At 49.4% G+C, this 13,289-nt stretch overlaps 1 protein-coding gene across 1 annotated transcript in view; it reads left to right on the top strand.

The window, feature by feature from the left end:
* The window catches only part of LOC147894787 (Peptidase M1 family protein), an 88,226-nt gene that overhangs the window by 48,738 nt on the left and 26,199 nt on the right, over positions 1-13,289 (top strand). The window lies entirely within an intron of this gene.

Below are 13,289 nucleotides of genomic sequence, written 5' to 3'. Positions count from 1 at the left end.
AACTAATTTTTTGTATTTAGAATTCATTTTTATATTCAGGATGAACTATCATAGGATAAACTATTTAGAATTCATTTTTGTATTTAGTTGTGAATGTTAGACCTTGTGAGACATTGTTTGTAGTTGTCTTGCCACTATTCATGATGGAATTAATGTTAATGTCTAAACATTAACCTTTCACCTTCGCAGCTGTGTGATCTAAGACTAAATCTTATTTCATATTTTGTGTGTGTGTGTGTGTGTGTACTAAATCTTAGTTCATTATTCATCTCTCTCTTTCTCTCTCTCTCTCTCTCTATATATATATATATATATATCTACACACACACACACACACACACACACACACACACACACACACAAATGAGAGCTCATGCATGGGCAGCTTTAGATACTATCATAGGATAAACTATTTTTTGTATTCATTTTTGTATTTGGTTGTGAATGCTAGACCTTGCTAGGCATTGTTTGTAGTTGTCTTGCCACTATTTATGATGCATTTAATGTTAATGTCTAAACTTTAACCTTTCACCTTTGTATGCTGTCTGATTTAAGACTAAATCTTATTTCATATTGTGTGTGTGTACTAAATCTTAGTTGATTATTTCTCTCTCTCTCTCTCTCTCTATATATATATATATATATATGCGCGTGCACACACACACTTTTTTTTTGGTAAAATTTAGTGCTTTGTATTTTAATTGTCATAACTTTACAAAAAGGGAAGTCTCCAAAATGGAGAGTATCCCAAAGATCAGATGCATAACAAGAAAAGCTCTATGCAAGAAGCATGTATATCACCCTCATGGCAGGCATCATATAAAGATTGCCGCAATGAGGCTCTGAAAGATTCATATGACTTGTGAATCTGGCGGCCCAAGTATGCCAAATTATGCTCATCCTAGATTGTCCAAAGAGCCCAATATCTCACCCATGAGAGAAATAGTGAGTATTGAGATAAAGTCCTCCTAAATCTGCCAAATAACCAAAAAAGTTTCCCAAATCTGTGACTCGGAAAACGGAGGCGAAGATGATCTGAAATTTTCCTAAGGAGGTTTCGAGAAGACGGGCAGTGCCAAAGCAAATGAGGGACAGTCTCTGATGGAGCCTGACACAGTAAGCATGTGGATGGTGCAATGTGACGTTTGGCAAGTGTGATTCCCACTGACAATGTGCCGGTCATGCATCTCCAAAGAAAAAGTCTTTGTTTTGAAGGCATTTTACACCTCCATAATATTCGGAGATTCTTCCACCACCATGAAAGGGGCTGCCTGATATGCCACAGAGTATTAGCATATTGATGAATCCATGGGGTAGGTTGAAGAAGCTTGTAGGCTTTAATGGAGGTCAAAACAGGCAGAGGAATAGGATGAGAGCATGTGGCAGAGGAGTGCAATTGCCAATCCATAAGCCTGTCTGTGTCAGCCATAGGAGGAATAGGTAGAAAAGGATGCAAGAGATCAGCAATTTTCTTCCATATCAACCTATGATGCATTCCCAATGCATAAGAGGCAGTGGCCTGAGGAAAAGATAAGGCATAGCCCTGATCATCTACCACATCATTGATGTATCTAATTCCCAATTTCATGAGATTATATGCCCGAACAAGGTTCCTGTAAAGCAAGTGGAATGTCAAAGATGGCACTGCAATGAATAGTTTCTTTCCTCATTGAGTTTGTCCCCGAGCGATTATCAGGAGCCCATTTGACCTTAGAAAGTACTTGTTTCCAGTCCAGTATCAGAGCAGTAGAGAAAGGGCAGCCATGAATCTTCCCTACAAATCTCCCAATGACAACCTCCCAATGATCAGTAGTCCAATGGTCATAAGCAGATGTCCTCATGTTGACACACATGGATGCTATCATACAAGTCCATGGCTGTTGTTGACGGAAAAAAGTGTGGAGCATAGTCGCCTTCCTTGCAAGTACATGATATCTAATATTGAGAACATTAAGACCTCCATGCATCCTAGGAGAGCACACCATTTCCATCTTCAGCAGTCTCAATGCTTTCACAGCAGTTTTTGTCCTCCATAACAGCTCCATAGCTTGAGACATAAAGGCTGAAATATCCCTAGAGGACCAATGTAGCAAAGGCAGAAAGAACTGAACGTAAGACATTACAATAGACTGTACTATTCTGAGCCTGACATGAAGTGGCCAAGTAGAAATTTCCAATTTATGTTGAAGTCTTTGGAAGAGCTGCTGCTTCCTGGTGATATGCCATCCTATAGGATATCCCAAATGCCTGACTACATCTTTAGAATGCACTACCTGACCTGGCCAGAGAATAGAATGCCAGTCACATTGTTTCAGGGGAAGCAATTTGGATTTGTCAAAGTTGACATGCAATCCCACTGCTAATCCATACAATGATAATGTGGTCATAAGCATGCGGACTTTCCGGGGAGAGTTCTGTGGCATAAAGAAGGAATCATCAGCATATGCTTGTGCCAAAAAAGATGCAGCCCCAGGGATTTTAAGACCAGTCATCTGTCCTGTGTTTGTAAGATGATCAAGATACATCAAAAGGGGATGGGTCGCAATAGCATAGAAGAGAGCACTAAGGGGGCAGCCCTGTCTGACTGATCTACCCAATGTCCATGACCGAGATAGATGACTCCCAAGAATGCACTGAGAGGTGGAGCCAGAATAAAGCCAATAAATTGCATTTGCTATCTTGGGACCAAAGCCCAACTTTGTCATGGTTTGAGAGATAAAATCCCATTGAATAGTGTCAAATGCCTTAGTGATATCTACCTGCAATATGAGCACATCTTGATTCGAGTACTTAGCATATTTAATTGCAGTCAATGCATTGGAGATATTGTCATGGATTTGTCTTTGCGGCACAAACCCATACTGATGAGGATGAAGGCCTGCATTCAGTATCCCATGAAGCCTATACACAATCATTTTGGCAATGAGTTTGTATACTACAGGCATCAAAGTAATAGATTTCCAATCTGACATATGATCACACAGATTTTTTTTAGGCACAAGTTTGATTATGCCATGCTTCCAAAGGTGCGGCAATTGATTTTCTTGCCAGGCAACATTGATCATTTGTAAGAGAACATCTTTCAAATCATCCCAAAAAGAAATATAAAATTCCACCGTAAGACCATCCCAGCTAGGGGACTTGTATTTGCCGAGATGGGACAATGCATTATCAAGTTCTGTGTCAGTAAAAGGTCTCTCGAATGTAAGAGCATCATCCATTTCCACTATCTCAGAAACATATTGAAGAAATTCAGTCCTCGCATCAGTCATTTGATTTGATGGGGAGCCAGGGGTAGAGAACAATTTCTGGAAGTAATTTTGGCATTCATCTTGGAGATCAGAGAAAGAGTGCGTCCAAGAGCCATCTAGCTTCCTTACCCTTAGACATGAGTTTTTCTTTCGAGTAGCATGCATGCCCTGGAAGAAGGCTTTTGATGAGCAGCCCTTATCCATGAGGGGCTTCATTCGTGCTCTAATCTGCCATTTGTGCAATTTCCTCTGATCATTATCAGTCAGTTTGATCCGGGCCTGTGAGAGGGAATCATTTTCTGATTCAGAGAGAGGCCTTGAATGTGACAATTCAGTCAATTGTTGTGCTGTCCTTTTTGCCCATTTGACCTCATTCCTCCATGTAGCCATGTGCCAGTTTCCATATTCCCTAATAACATTCTGTATACGAGAGACAAAACTGTCCCAAGCATAATTCATGTCCTCCTGGGCATGCAAAGGCAAGGGATGAATTGCAAATCTGATCATTTGCTGGAAATATTGATGTCGGAAATAAACCTGATTAACATGCAGTAATCTGTTGGAAAGAGTCGGCAAATCATCCAGTGGCATACCAAATTGCAGATTTATCCATAATGGGGCATGATTTGACAAGCCCAAAGAGAAATCTATGAGGAGATGAAGGCTAAAATCTGCATATTGTTGTGGATAAAACAAATACCATCTGTCAAGCCTTGCCCAGTATGTAGTAAATGCATTGTGATGAAAAGTATATCCGGGCACTGACCCTTGTAGAAGCAGCCATAAGTCTTCAGCCTGCACTGAAAGAAGCATGTTATCCCATTTCTGTCTTTCCGATGATAGCATATGAGATCTTGAAGTGGTGTTATCTCTCGGCAAAGGGGAATTATTAAAATCTCCACAGATAAATGCATTGGATCTCCATGGATATTTGCTTAAAGAATCCCATAAAAGAGCCCTTATGGCAGAGGTCTGGGAGGCATAGACTAATGCAAACTCAAGAATGTCACCATTGACATTACATTGCATGACTATTCATCGGCCATTGCTGTCATTGAATGCTGACTGAGGCTCCAGCTCATGTCTAACCATTATGCATACGCCTGAGTAGGTAGTGGTACCAGCATAATATATATCATAGCCGCCAAAGTGATCATGATGACCAGCCTTAGAGTGTTGATTATGCTCTTGCAAACAAACAATATCTGGCTGCATTTTATGTACATAATTCCAGAAAAGCCTCCACTTTGAGACATTTCAGAGGCTCTGTACATTGTATGTAATTCACTTAAGTGTTTGATGCATGAAAGAGATATATACAGGAAGTAAGTGTTTGATGCATGAAAGAGATATATACAGGAAGTATAAGTATGAAACAAGATATCAGAGAGGCAAAGCCTCTGCCTGCATGGGTTGCATGCCTTCATGATCCATGAAAGATATAGCATTCTCCCCTTCTTCAGAATCACATATGGGGATGCCCTTCTTCAAAACCCCCACCCAATTTTGAAGGACAGGAGCTGAAGTGGAAGCCTGTCCTGGTGAGGGAGAAGAAGCATCCCATTGACGAGATTGAAAGGGGCGTTGCTTCAATATAACCACCTTCTTAGGCTGTTGAAAACCATCTCGATCCGTCCCCACAGATTCCTTCATCTTCTCTTTTTCTTTTTCTTTTGCTTTTCCAGCAAGTGATTGCACCTGTTTTTTTTTTTTGCGCAAAAAGTAGTGCTAGTTATATTACTTGAAAGCGAGAGTACAAGAAGGCAATAAGGCCAGCGGGTTGTAATCACAAAATGGATTCAGCCCGAGAAGTCAAAAAGCTAAATACAAGCCTCTTAGGGCATAATCATCGGAGAGTGGACAAACAGCCACGGTGGAGGGGCATAATGCTCTATATGCCACGTCTTCCCTTGCAGCCCTACAATGCGAAGGCGCTGCCAGGGAAGCTGGGGGTCGATCACGGCCTCTCTGCTCTGTAGGCGACTATCATCAGTGATGGAGAAGAAGTGTACCGAAGAGTCCGAGAAGAGGCCGGCCACCACCAAAGGAATGCCTCGTGGAGTGAACTGTCCAAGCCACCTCTCATCTCCCGGGAAGAGCGGTCTGGTGTCTACGGGGATCCTCCAACCTGCAGGGATGGCAGCATCAATCTCTGCTCGTCGAGCCTGGATCCCATGTGCCATACCTACTGCTGCTGCCAGCTCGCCTGGGCTCAGTTGACTGTAGATGTCCCTCCAAACCCGGAACGAGCGCGCGGGCCCACGCTCCCAGAGCGCCCAAGGGATATGGGATCTCTCTCCAAGCTGACGACCTGTATCATCTGTCACCTGGCTGCTCCAGACCAGGGGCTGTCTGTCTGTCTGTCTCCTCTCGGCAGCTAGGGGGGACCTGAGAAAGGCTGTGTCGCAACTTCCTCCAGACCGAGATGAGGCTACAGAGGAAGGGGGAACGGGGCTGAGTCAAAGGTGCTGAAGTGAAGATCCATCGGATAGAAGGCTGCCAAACACCCCCTAACTGGGGGGTACACCCACTGAGACCATGCTGTAGCAAGAGCTTCCACGTCTGTCCTCCTGGGGTCAGGCCACGGATGACTAGCTTGCCAAGAAGTGCCTGACTCTGAAGCTCTGGATCTATGATGCCGAGGCCGCCTTCTGCCTGGGGGAGAATGACCGTCTGCCAGGCGACCCTAGCTCTGGTAGTGCCGGAACCGTCTGAGCCAGACCATAGGAAGTTCCGCACCAGTCTCCTCAGCTGGGCTACACAAGACCTTGAGAAACACCAGCAAGAGGCTACATACCAAGCAGTGGCAAGAAGGACCTAGTTGACCACAAGGGCCTTGCCTGCCAAGGAAAGCCGAGCCGTGCTCCAGAAAGCAAGCTTTCGTCGTATGGAGGCTAGGACCGGCAAGAACTGCTGAGCCGGTGTGATGTCCAGGCCTGCCTGGAATCCCAGGTAACGTGTCGTCTGTCCTCTGGGGATCCAGCGAAACCCCAGGAAAATACCCCACTGTGAGCTGGCTCCCGGGTCCGTAAGAAAACCAATTGACTTATGCCAGTTGATTTTCGCTCCAGCCGCAAGGCAAAACATCTCTAGGGACAGCCTCACTCGCTCCAGTGACTCGACATCATCCTGCACATATAGGACTGTGTCGTCTACATACTCGGAGTCCAGCAGCTCGGCATCCTCTTGAATAGGAAGACGCATCTCGCGAAGACCAGTGGTGCAAGCTCGAAGGAAGTGTGTCATGGCCTCCGCAAAAAATAGAAAGAGGTAAGGCGCTAATGGACAGCCCTGACGCACCGAGCGCTCGAGTGTGAATCTCTCCCCCATCCTGCCGCTAATGATAACCCGACTGGAGGCCGATCTGTAGAGGCTAGCAATTCCTCTAATCCACTCGTCCGGAAAATCGAACCGAGCGAGTGTACCTTCCAAGAAGGACGAGTCTACCCTGTCGTACGCCTTCTCAAAGTCGAGAAGGAGTATGGCAAGGTGCTGGCCACTGTGCTGGGCCCATTCCGTCGCCTCTGAGAAAGTGAAGATGTTGTCCAAGATGCTGCGATCTTGGACAAAACCAGTCTGGGTGTCATGAATCAGGTCGTGTAGCAGGGGGCGGATGCGAGTGTTGATCATCTTGGCGAGGATTTTGTAGGCAGTCGGAAGGAGGGTGATTGGGCGCCACTGTCTGATCTCCTGGCGGTCCCCCCCTTTGGGGATGAGGCAAATCAGGCCTGTCGCAAGGCTCTCTGGCATCTGCCCGCTGGAGAAGATGTGCTGGAAGGCTGCGAGCAAGGGCCGGTGGATGTGCTCCCAAAAGGTGGTGAAGAAAGCTCTAGAGAGGCCATCCTCACTTGGGCATTTCTGCCCATCAATAGCACTCACCGCATCCTGCATCAGCGCAACAGTGAAAGGTGCGAGAAGGGTATCGCTCATGCTGGGCTGCACGAGTCTCGGTGTAGATCTCTACACCTCCTTCCTGCAAATGAGACCACGAGGGCCTGGGGTCTCTCGTTGGAATAAGGATCTGTAGAAGTCTGTCGCCAAGTCCCGGACCTCATCTGGATCTGTCCTGACACTACCATCCTGCGCCCTGAGAGAACGGAGCTGTTCCCTTGTTGACCTCTGTCCATGAGTCCTGAAGAACTCCTTGCACATCCTGTCGCCTTTCCTAGCCCAGAAGGACTTGGAAGCATGAAATGAAAACTCTGAGCGACGTTGGGTGATCTCCTCTAGCATGGCTCGGGCTCGAAACTCCTGCTGTCTGAGCTCCTCAGAGTCTGGAGAAGACTGTTGCATCCTTTGAATCGAGGCGAGGTCACGTCTGAGACCCCTCTCCTGCGCCCAACACCGCTGTCTGACCTGAACCGCCTCGTGCTGGCAAATGCGGCTAGACTCAGCAAGTGCATGAGCTACCTGTGCTGCCATATCCCTGGTAGGGTCCCACTCCTGCTCCCAAAGGTCCACTATCCTGCTGTGAACCGCTGCTCTGGTGTAGATGGAATCTGGGATCCGGCATGAACGTGGAGGTGAGGACTGAGAGGCCGAGTCCAGGGCTAGGATGACTGGGGCATGGTCTGAAAGTGTCGTCCCTGGAACCACTCCTGACTCTCCTCCTCTGCCAAGCGCCCAATCACTGACATAGAAACGGTCCAGTCGCTCCAGGAGTCTGCCTCCCTCCCTCCTGTAACCCCAAGAGAAGTTCAGACTCCCAGGCCATCTGCGAAAGGAAGGCTCCCTCCAACTGTCCCGACCTCCCACTGCAAAGAGGAAGGAGTCCCAATCTGCCTGCTCTGCCTGAGCTATACCGAGGAACTCTGGGCCCCTTCCCTGCTGATCCTCTGAGGTCTCAAGGTTGTTGAAGTCCCCTCCTACAATCCAAGAGTCCATCTCTGGCAATAGGTCTGTCAAGGATCTCCAAAAAACGGATCTACGTCTGAGATCAGTCGGGGCGTAGATATTGAGGATGCCGATGCGGGATCCCTCAATATGCAAGCCCACCCAAAGCGCACGTCCTGGGATCAAAGTGCAAGAACCAAACACATGCTGAACTAGAGAAGCGTCGATGGAGGTACAGACGCCCCGCTTCTCCTGTGCTCGCCAATCGAAGGTTCCCAGTAGGTGTGGGAGCGTCCTGTGAGGACCTTCCCACAAATACTAGTCTGTGAAGCCGAAAGCTTGTGTTCCTGTAGTAGGAGCACATCTATCTTTCCCACCAAAGCTGGTTGGAGCTCCTGTCTGAGCACCATCTTCCTGGGGCCACGGGTGCCTGATGAGTGGAGCCCGTTGACGCTCCAAGAGATAATGCGTAAACTCATGAGGAGGGAAGGTGGGCCACAAACAGCTGTCTGCTTGTGGTCGAAGTCGAAGTGGTCGGAGGATGTCCTGTGTGGAGACGAAGGCGCTTCTGTGAAGGTTTCGAAGGAGAGGCCGGATCATCGGACCCATCCTCTAAAACCTTCAGCAGAGATGAAAGGCCCTTCGTCCCGTGATGGTAAGCTCTCTCTAACCAGCTCGACGCCTCTGCCAAGGAAATGCTGTAGAAGCGTGCAACCTCTGAAGTCCAAGCGTGCAACCTCTGAAGTCCTCCAGGGGCAAAGCCCTTCCGCGTAGGCCCACTCTAGAGGTGGTCTAATAATGACCAGGAGTCAGAAACGTTTGGCGCTGTGGCGCCAACGCAGACGAACATCTCCCTCCTGCCACTGCTGCTGAAGAAGCTCCGCTGCTCTGCTATCAATCTAGTCCTGCACCTGCTTCTGGGTCTGGTCTCGTATCGTCTCCCAAACATTTTCATTCGTCCATTGCTCATTCTCTTCACTGGAGATAGTGAAGGAATAGCTAGGACCATTGTGCGGAGCCAGGATGGACACCTTACCCTCCGCTCCCTTGCGGAGGAAGAAGATGCTGATGTCTAGGCATGCGGGAAAGGAGCCAATACCTGCTGCATCCAAGTAGTCCCAAGGACCTGCTCGGTAAAACTCCAATGGAAGAGCTCTAGGAGCAGCCCTTGGGCTTGGGGATGAAGATGAGGAGTCTGAACTGGAGGGAGGGGTGTTGGCCACCTGTGGGGAAGGGCCTATCCCCGCCGTCGGGCCCGGAGGGATAGACGAGGGTGAGGACTGTGCAGGCTTCGGGGCTGAAGGTGGCGCAGGTGGGGGGGATTTCCTTCTGGATCATGCTCGAGGAAGAGGGTGGAGCGGGAACCACTGGTGCGGGGGGGATCCTGGAGGGGGGGGTGGGGGTCGGATAAACGAGGAGGAGGGGGGCGGTGGGGGAGGGCGGGGTGAGGGATGAGGGGGAGGCTGGTTGACCTTCTCCTTTCCCTTCTCCTTCCCCTTACCGGGCTGTTGATGAGTAGGGATCATCTGAGGGGGCTCTTGCTGTGGCTGGGAAGGTTTTTTGGGGGCTGCCTTGTTGCCGTTCCGTTTGCGTTTGACTTCCGTCCAACCTTCCCTTTCGGGAGGGGATGTCGCCGACTGGAGTGGAGTATCCTGAGCTGCCTGAACGGGGGTCTTCTGAGATTCTGTACCCGTGAAGCGAGGACATGAGCGCGCCTGGTGCCCGAAGCCATGGCATCCTAGACAGTGGTTGGGGCGACCAGTGACCAGAATGCGCTGCGTCACCACACCTGTGTCTGTCTCTATCTCGAACTCCGAAGGGATGCTCTGTGGGTCAAGGACTGCCACTTTGACACGTGGCACCCCTTGGGCTACCGCCGCATCAACGTAAGTGTCCTGCATAGGCCAACCAAAGTGCGCCCCCAGGTCCTTGATGATCGGGCGAAGCTCGGTTGCAAGGCCTGGGAAGATAAGGGTGACTGGGTGTCGAGGAATGCGAAAGCGGGAATCGAGGTCCGCTACACTGAATCCCCTGTAGCAAGGAACCATGAGGATGATCTTCCCACCCACAGAAGTAGGGGATCGCCTGACTATGTCGCTCGCAGCCTGTGCTGAGGAGAGCTTAAGCCAGAAAATGCCGCGTCCCATGAGTGCAACCTCCTCAATGTGACTGTCCTCGAGGTAGAGGGTGGACTGCAACCAGTCCCTGATGTCTGCTCGTGAAGGCGAGTAGCCAATGACCCTCCCATAAACTGATGTCTGGGAGAAGTCCTTGGCGGCCTGCTTCACCAAGGAGACCTGGTGCTCTGTCAATGTAGCGCGATAGGCTGGTGGAGGGGAGGGTCCGTCTAGGCCACCGGTTCTGGGCACGTAGCCGCCATATCGCGTGACTAACTGCTAACTCCCGAGGCGGGTGAAGGGAAAAGAAGAGGAGGTAAGGGACTAAGGGTGGAAGAGGTGGGCGGGGACTAAGGGGGTGGCAGGGGAAAGGGAGGTGAGGTGGGTCGAAGCGGGGGGAAAAAAAAAGGGCGGGGGGTGAGGTGAGGTGAGGTGAGGTGAGGTGAGCGGGGTGGTGTGAGGCGAGGTGAGGTGAGGTGAGTGATGTGGAGCGGGGTGCGGTGAGAGGAGCGGTGAACGGAGTGGAGCGGAGGGAAGGGGCGAGGTGAGCGGAGCGGAGGGTCGAGGCGGGTGGGCGGAGAGGAGTGGGTGGGTCGAGGCGGGTGGGCAGTGGAGCGGGGGGGGTGGGTCGAGGCGGGTGGGCGGAGTGGAGCGGGGGGTGAGCAGAGCGAGGGGGAGGCGGGTGGGCGGAGTGGAGCGGGGGGGTAGCGAGAGAGGGGGAGAGTGGCGGAGAGGGGGAACGTAGCGGAGAGGGGGAAGGTTGTCTGCGCTGCAGCAGCCGACGGAGGAAGAGAGAGGCCGCACAGTTAGCGAGGGGGGGTAGACGGGGAGCGAAGGGGGAGGGAGCTTGCTGTTTGTATTCTTCTTTAAGGTATAGCAGTATTGGAGTGGTGGCGCAGTTGGCTAGCGCGTAGGTCTCGTGATTGCACCTGATTAACTGGTTTAGCATTCTTTGCTCCATTTCGATTTGCTGCCTTAGCTTGCAAATTCTCATTCTTTTCCCGTGTCTGTGGCGGCAAGGCATTAGGAGGGGGTTGATGCAGAACCATTGGGCATTCAGAGGCTAGATGCCCAAACTTGTGGCAGGCAAAGCAAGCGCCTGCAAACACACCCCATTTCAAGTCGAAAAACTTTTTCCCCAATTGCACACCCTCAACTTCCACTGCAATAGAAGGAGGGGTAGGTATGTCAGTGTCCCAGAGGATGCAGAATCTGTTACGATTTCCCATGGGGCGTGGAGGACAAATGACCTGCAGCCAGGCCAGGCAATTCTTCATGCATATAATCCGGGAAGTTAACAACCTCAACCCATACAGGACAGTGATGTCGTATAAGACTTTGGTAATCCTTGTTTGGGGACCAAGGCATGGCATGTACTATCTGCTTCCCATAGAAGAGGGGAGAAAGCTCAAGGAGCCTCTGCTTACACAAGGCATCTGATAAGTGCACCTCATAAAAGCCATTGGATGCAAAATAGACACCCTCTACAAAGCATCCTCCAAGGATAGACTTGATCCATTGCGCAACATCATTGGCTGCTGGGATTCTTCCTGGAAAGAAAATTATTACCGCGGTTTGAGATAGCTTCCTGAGAGGATTCACAAGGGAGGGCAATTTCAATTTGTATGTGACCTCTGGAACTGGTTTGCCCCATTCCTGTCGTGACTGCTGAAAGTCATCCTTAAGTGTATCAAACACATATTGAGCTTCCATAGTAAGCTCATCATCTTGTGATGCAGGCTGAGAAGGACGGCGCTTGGCATCTGCGGGTCTTTCTTTTCTAGCATATGTACAGACGTTGGAACTTGAAGCCATGATTGAAATATGGCAAAGCAAGAAAGAAATAGAGTGAAAGATGAAGCAGACAGAGAAATGTACGGAAAGGCACATGGAAGAAGTCCAAAACTGTACGGCAGAGGCTGTACGGAAGAGCTTGTACGGAAGATACTGTACCAGAACTGTACGTGACAGCCAAGAGACTGTACGGACGGAAATATCAGATACTGTACGGAGGTTGTGTACGGACAAAGATACTACACGGAAATATGTACGGAACTGTACGGGAAAGGCAGGGTTATATAGAGATGTAAAGGCGCTGAACGTACTGCGTTGTACGGAGGACTGACAGAAAATCGTACATACGTACGGAAAACACGAGGTGAGGGAACTGTATGGGCCTGCACGTGAATCTGCATAGGGATTGCGACCCTCTCGTAGCAGCTGGTACGGCCGTTCAGAAATTTCGTACGACGACCGTACGGGCGTACGGACAGAGGGGGAGAGGCCTGCGAGGAACCTTCGCTCACGAACTCACACTCTCAGCTAGCATCTTCGCTCACCTTCGCGCACACACACGCGCGCGCGCGCCCGCGCACACAACGTGTGTGCGCGCACGCACATGAACGTGTATTTTTTTATGCTTCTTGTACTCCGCACATTTCAATATGTCCATTAGTTTAGACTTTAGATACTTGTATCTAAAGCATGTCTAACATGTCTTGTCTTACATATGTGTGAAATCCCACATGGCCCCCCTCCCCCCACCCCCCCCACCCCCCCCCCCCCCCCCCCCAAAAAAAAAAAAAAACACACACTACCGGAAGTATATACTTGATGTTGTAGTGTGTTCCTCAGCCCATACCAAGCCATTGGGCTGCAGGATTAGTAAGGTTCTTACTGACTTCCTTATTAGTCGATCTTTATAGAGAGGAAGTTCTGTTGTAGCGTAGGATGATTTCGTATTATGAGTTGCTCATTGAGGCATTTTGTGTCACATAGTGGGTTCTTGGGGCTTTACAATTATGAAGTGTATTGGGTTCGTATTGGCGTCCTTATTAGTCGGTCTTTATAGAGAGGAAGCTTTCTTGTAGCCTCGGATGATTTCGACTGTGTTTTGTGGATTTTATGAGTTCCTCATTGAAGCATTTTGTGTCATATGGAAGCTTTACGTTGATTCTGATTTAGAGCACTGTTGTCTTTGTTGAGGCATTCTGCAATTTGCCAGCGAATATACTATGAGTTCTGTCCAGTTCGGTGGACTTCGGGAACGGATATTGGCTTTGGTCTTTCTCATTTTCACTAGAGACTC

This window comes from Dipteris shenzhenensis, chromosome 14 (assembly GCF_047967505.1).
Source record: "Dipteris shenzhenensis isolate YYH24624 ecotype China chromosome 14, Dip_SZ_1.0, whole genome shotgun sequence".
Taxonomy (NCBI): Eukaryota; Viridiplantae; Streptophyta; class Polypodiopsida; order Gleicheniales; family Dipteridaceae; genus Dipteris; species Dipteris shenzhenensis.
Note: the sequence above shows the minus strand (reverse complement) of the source record. Positions and strands in the feature narration are given on the sequence as shown.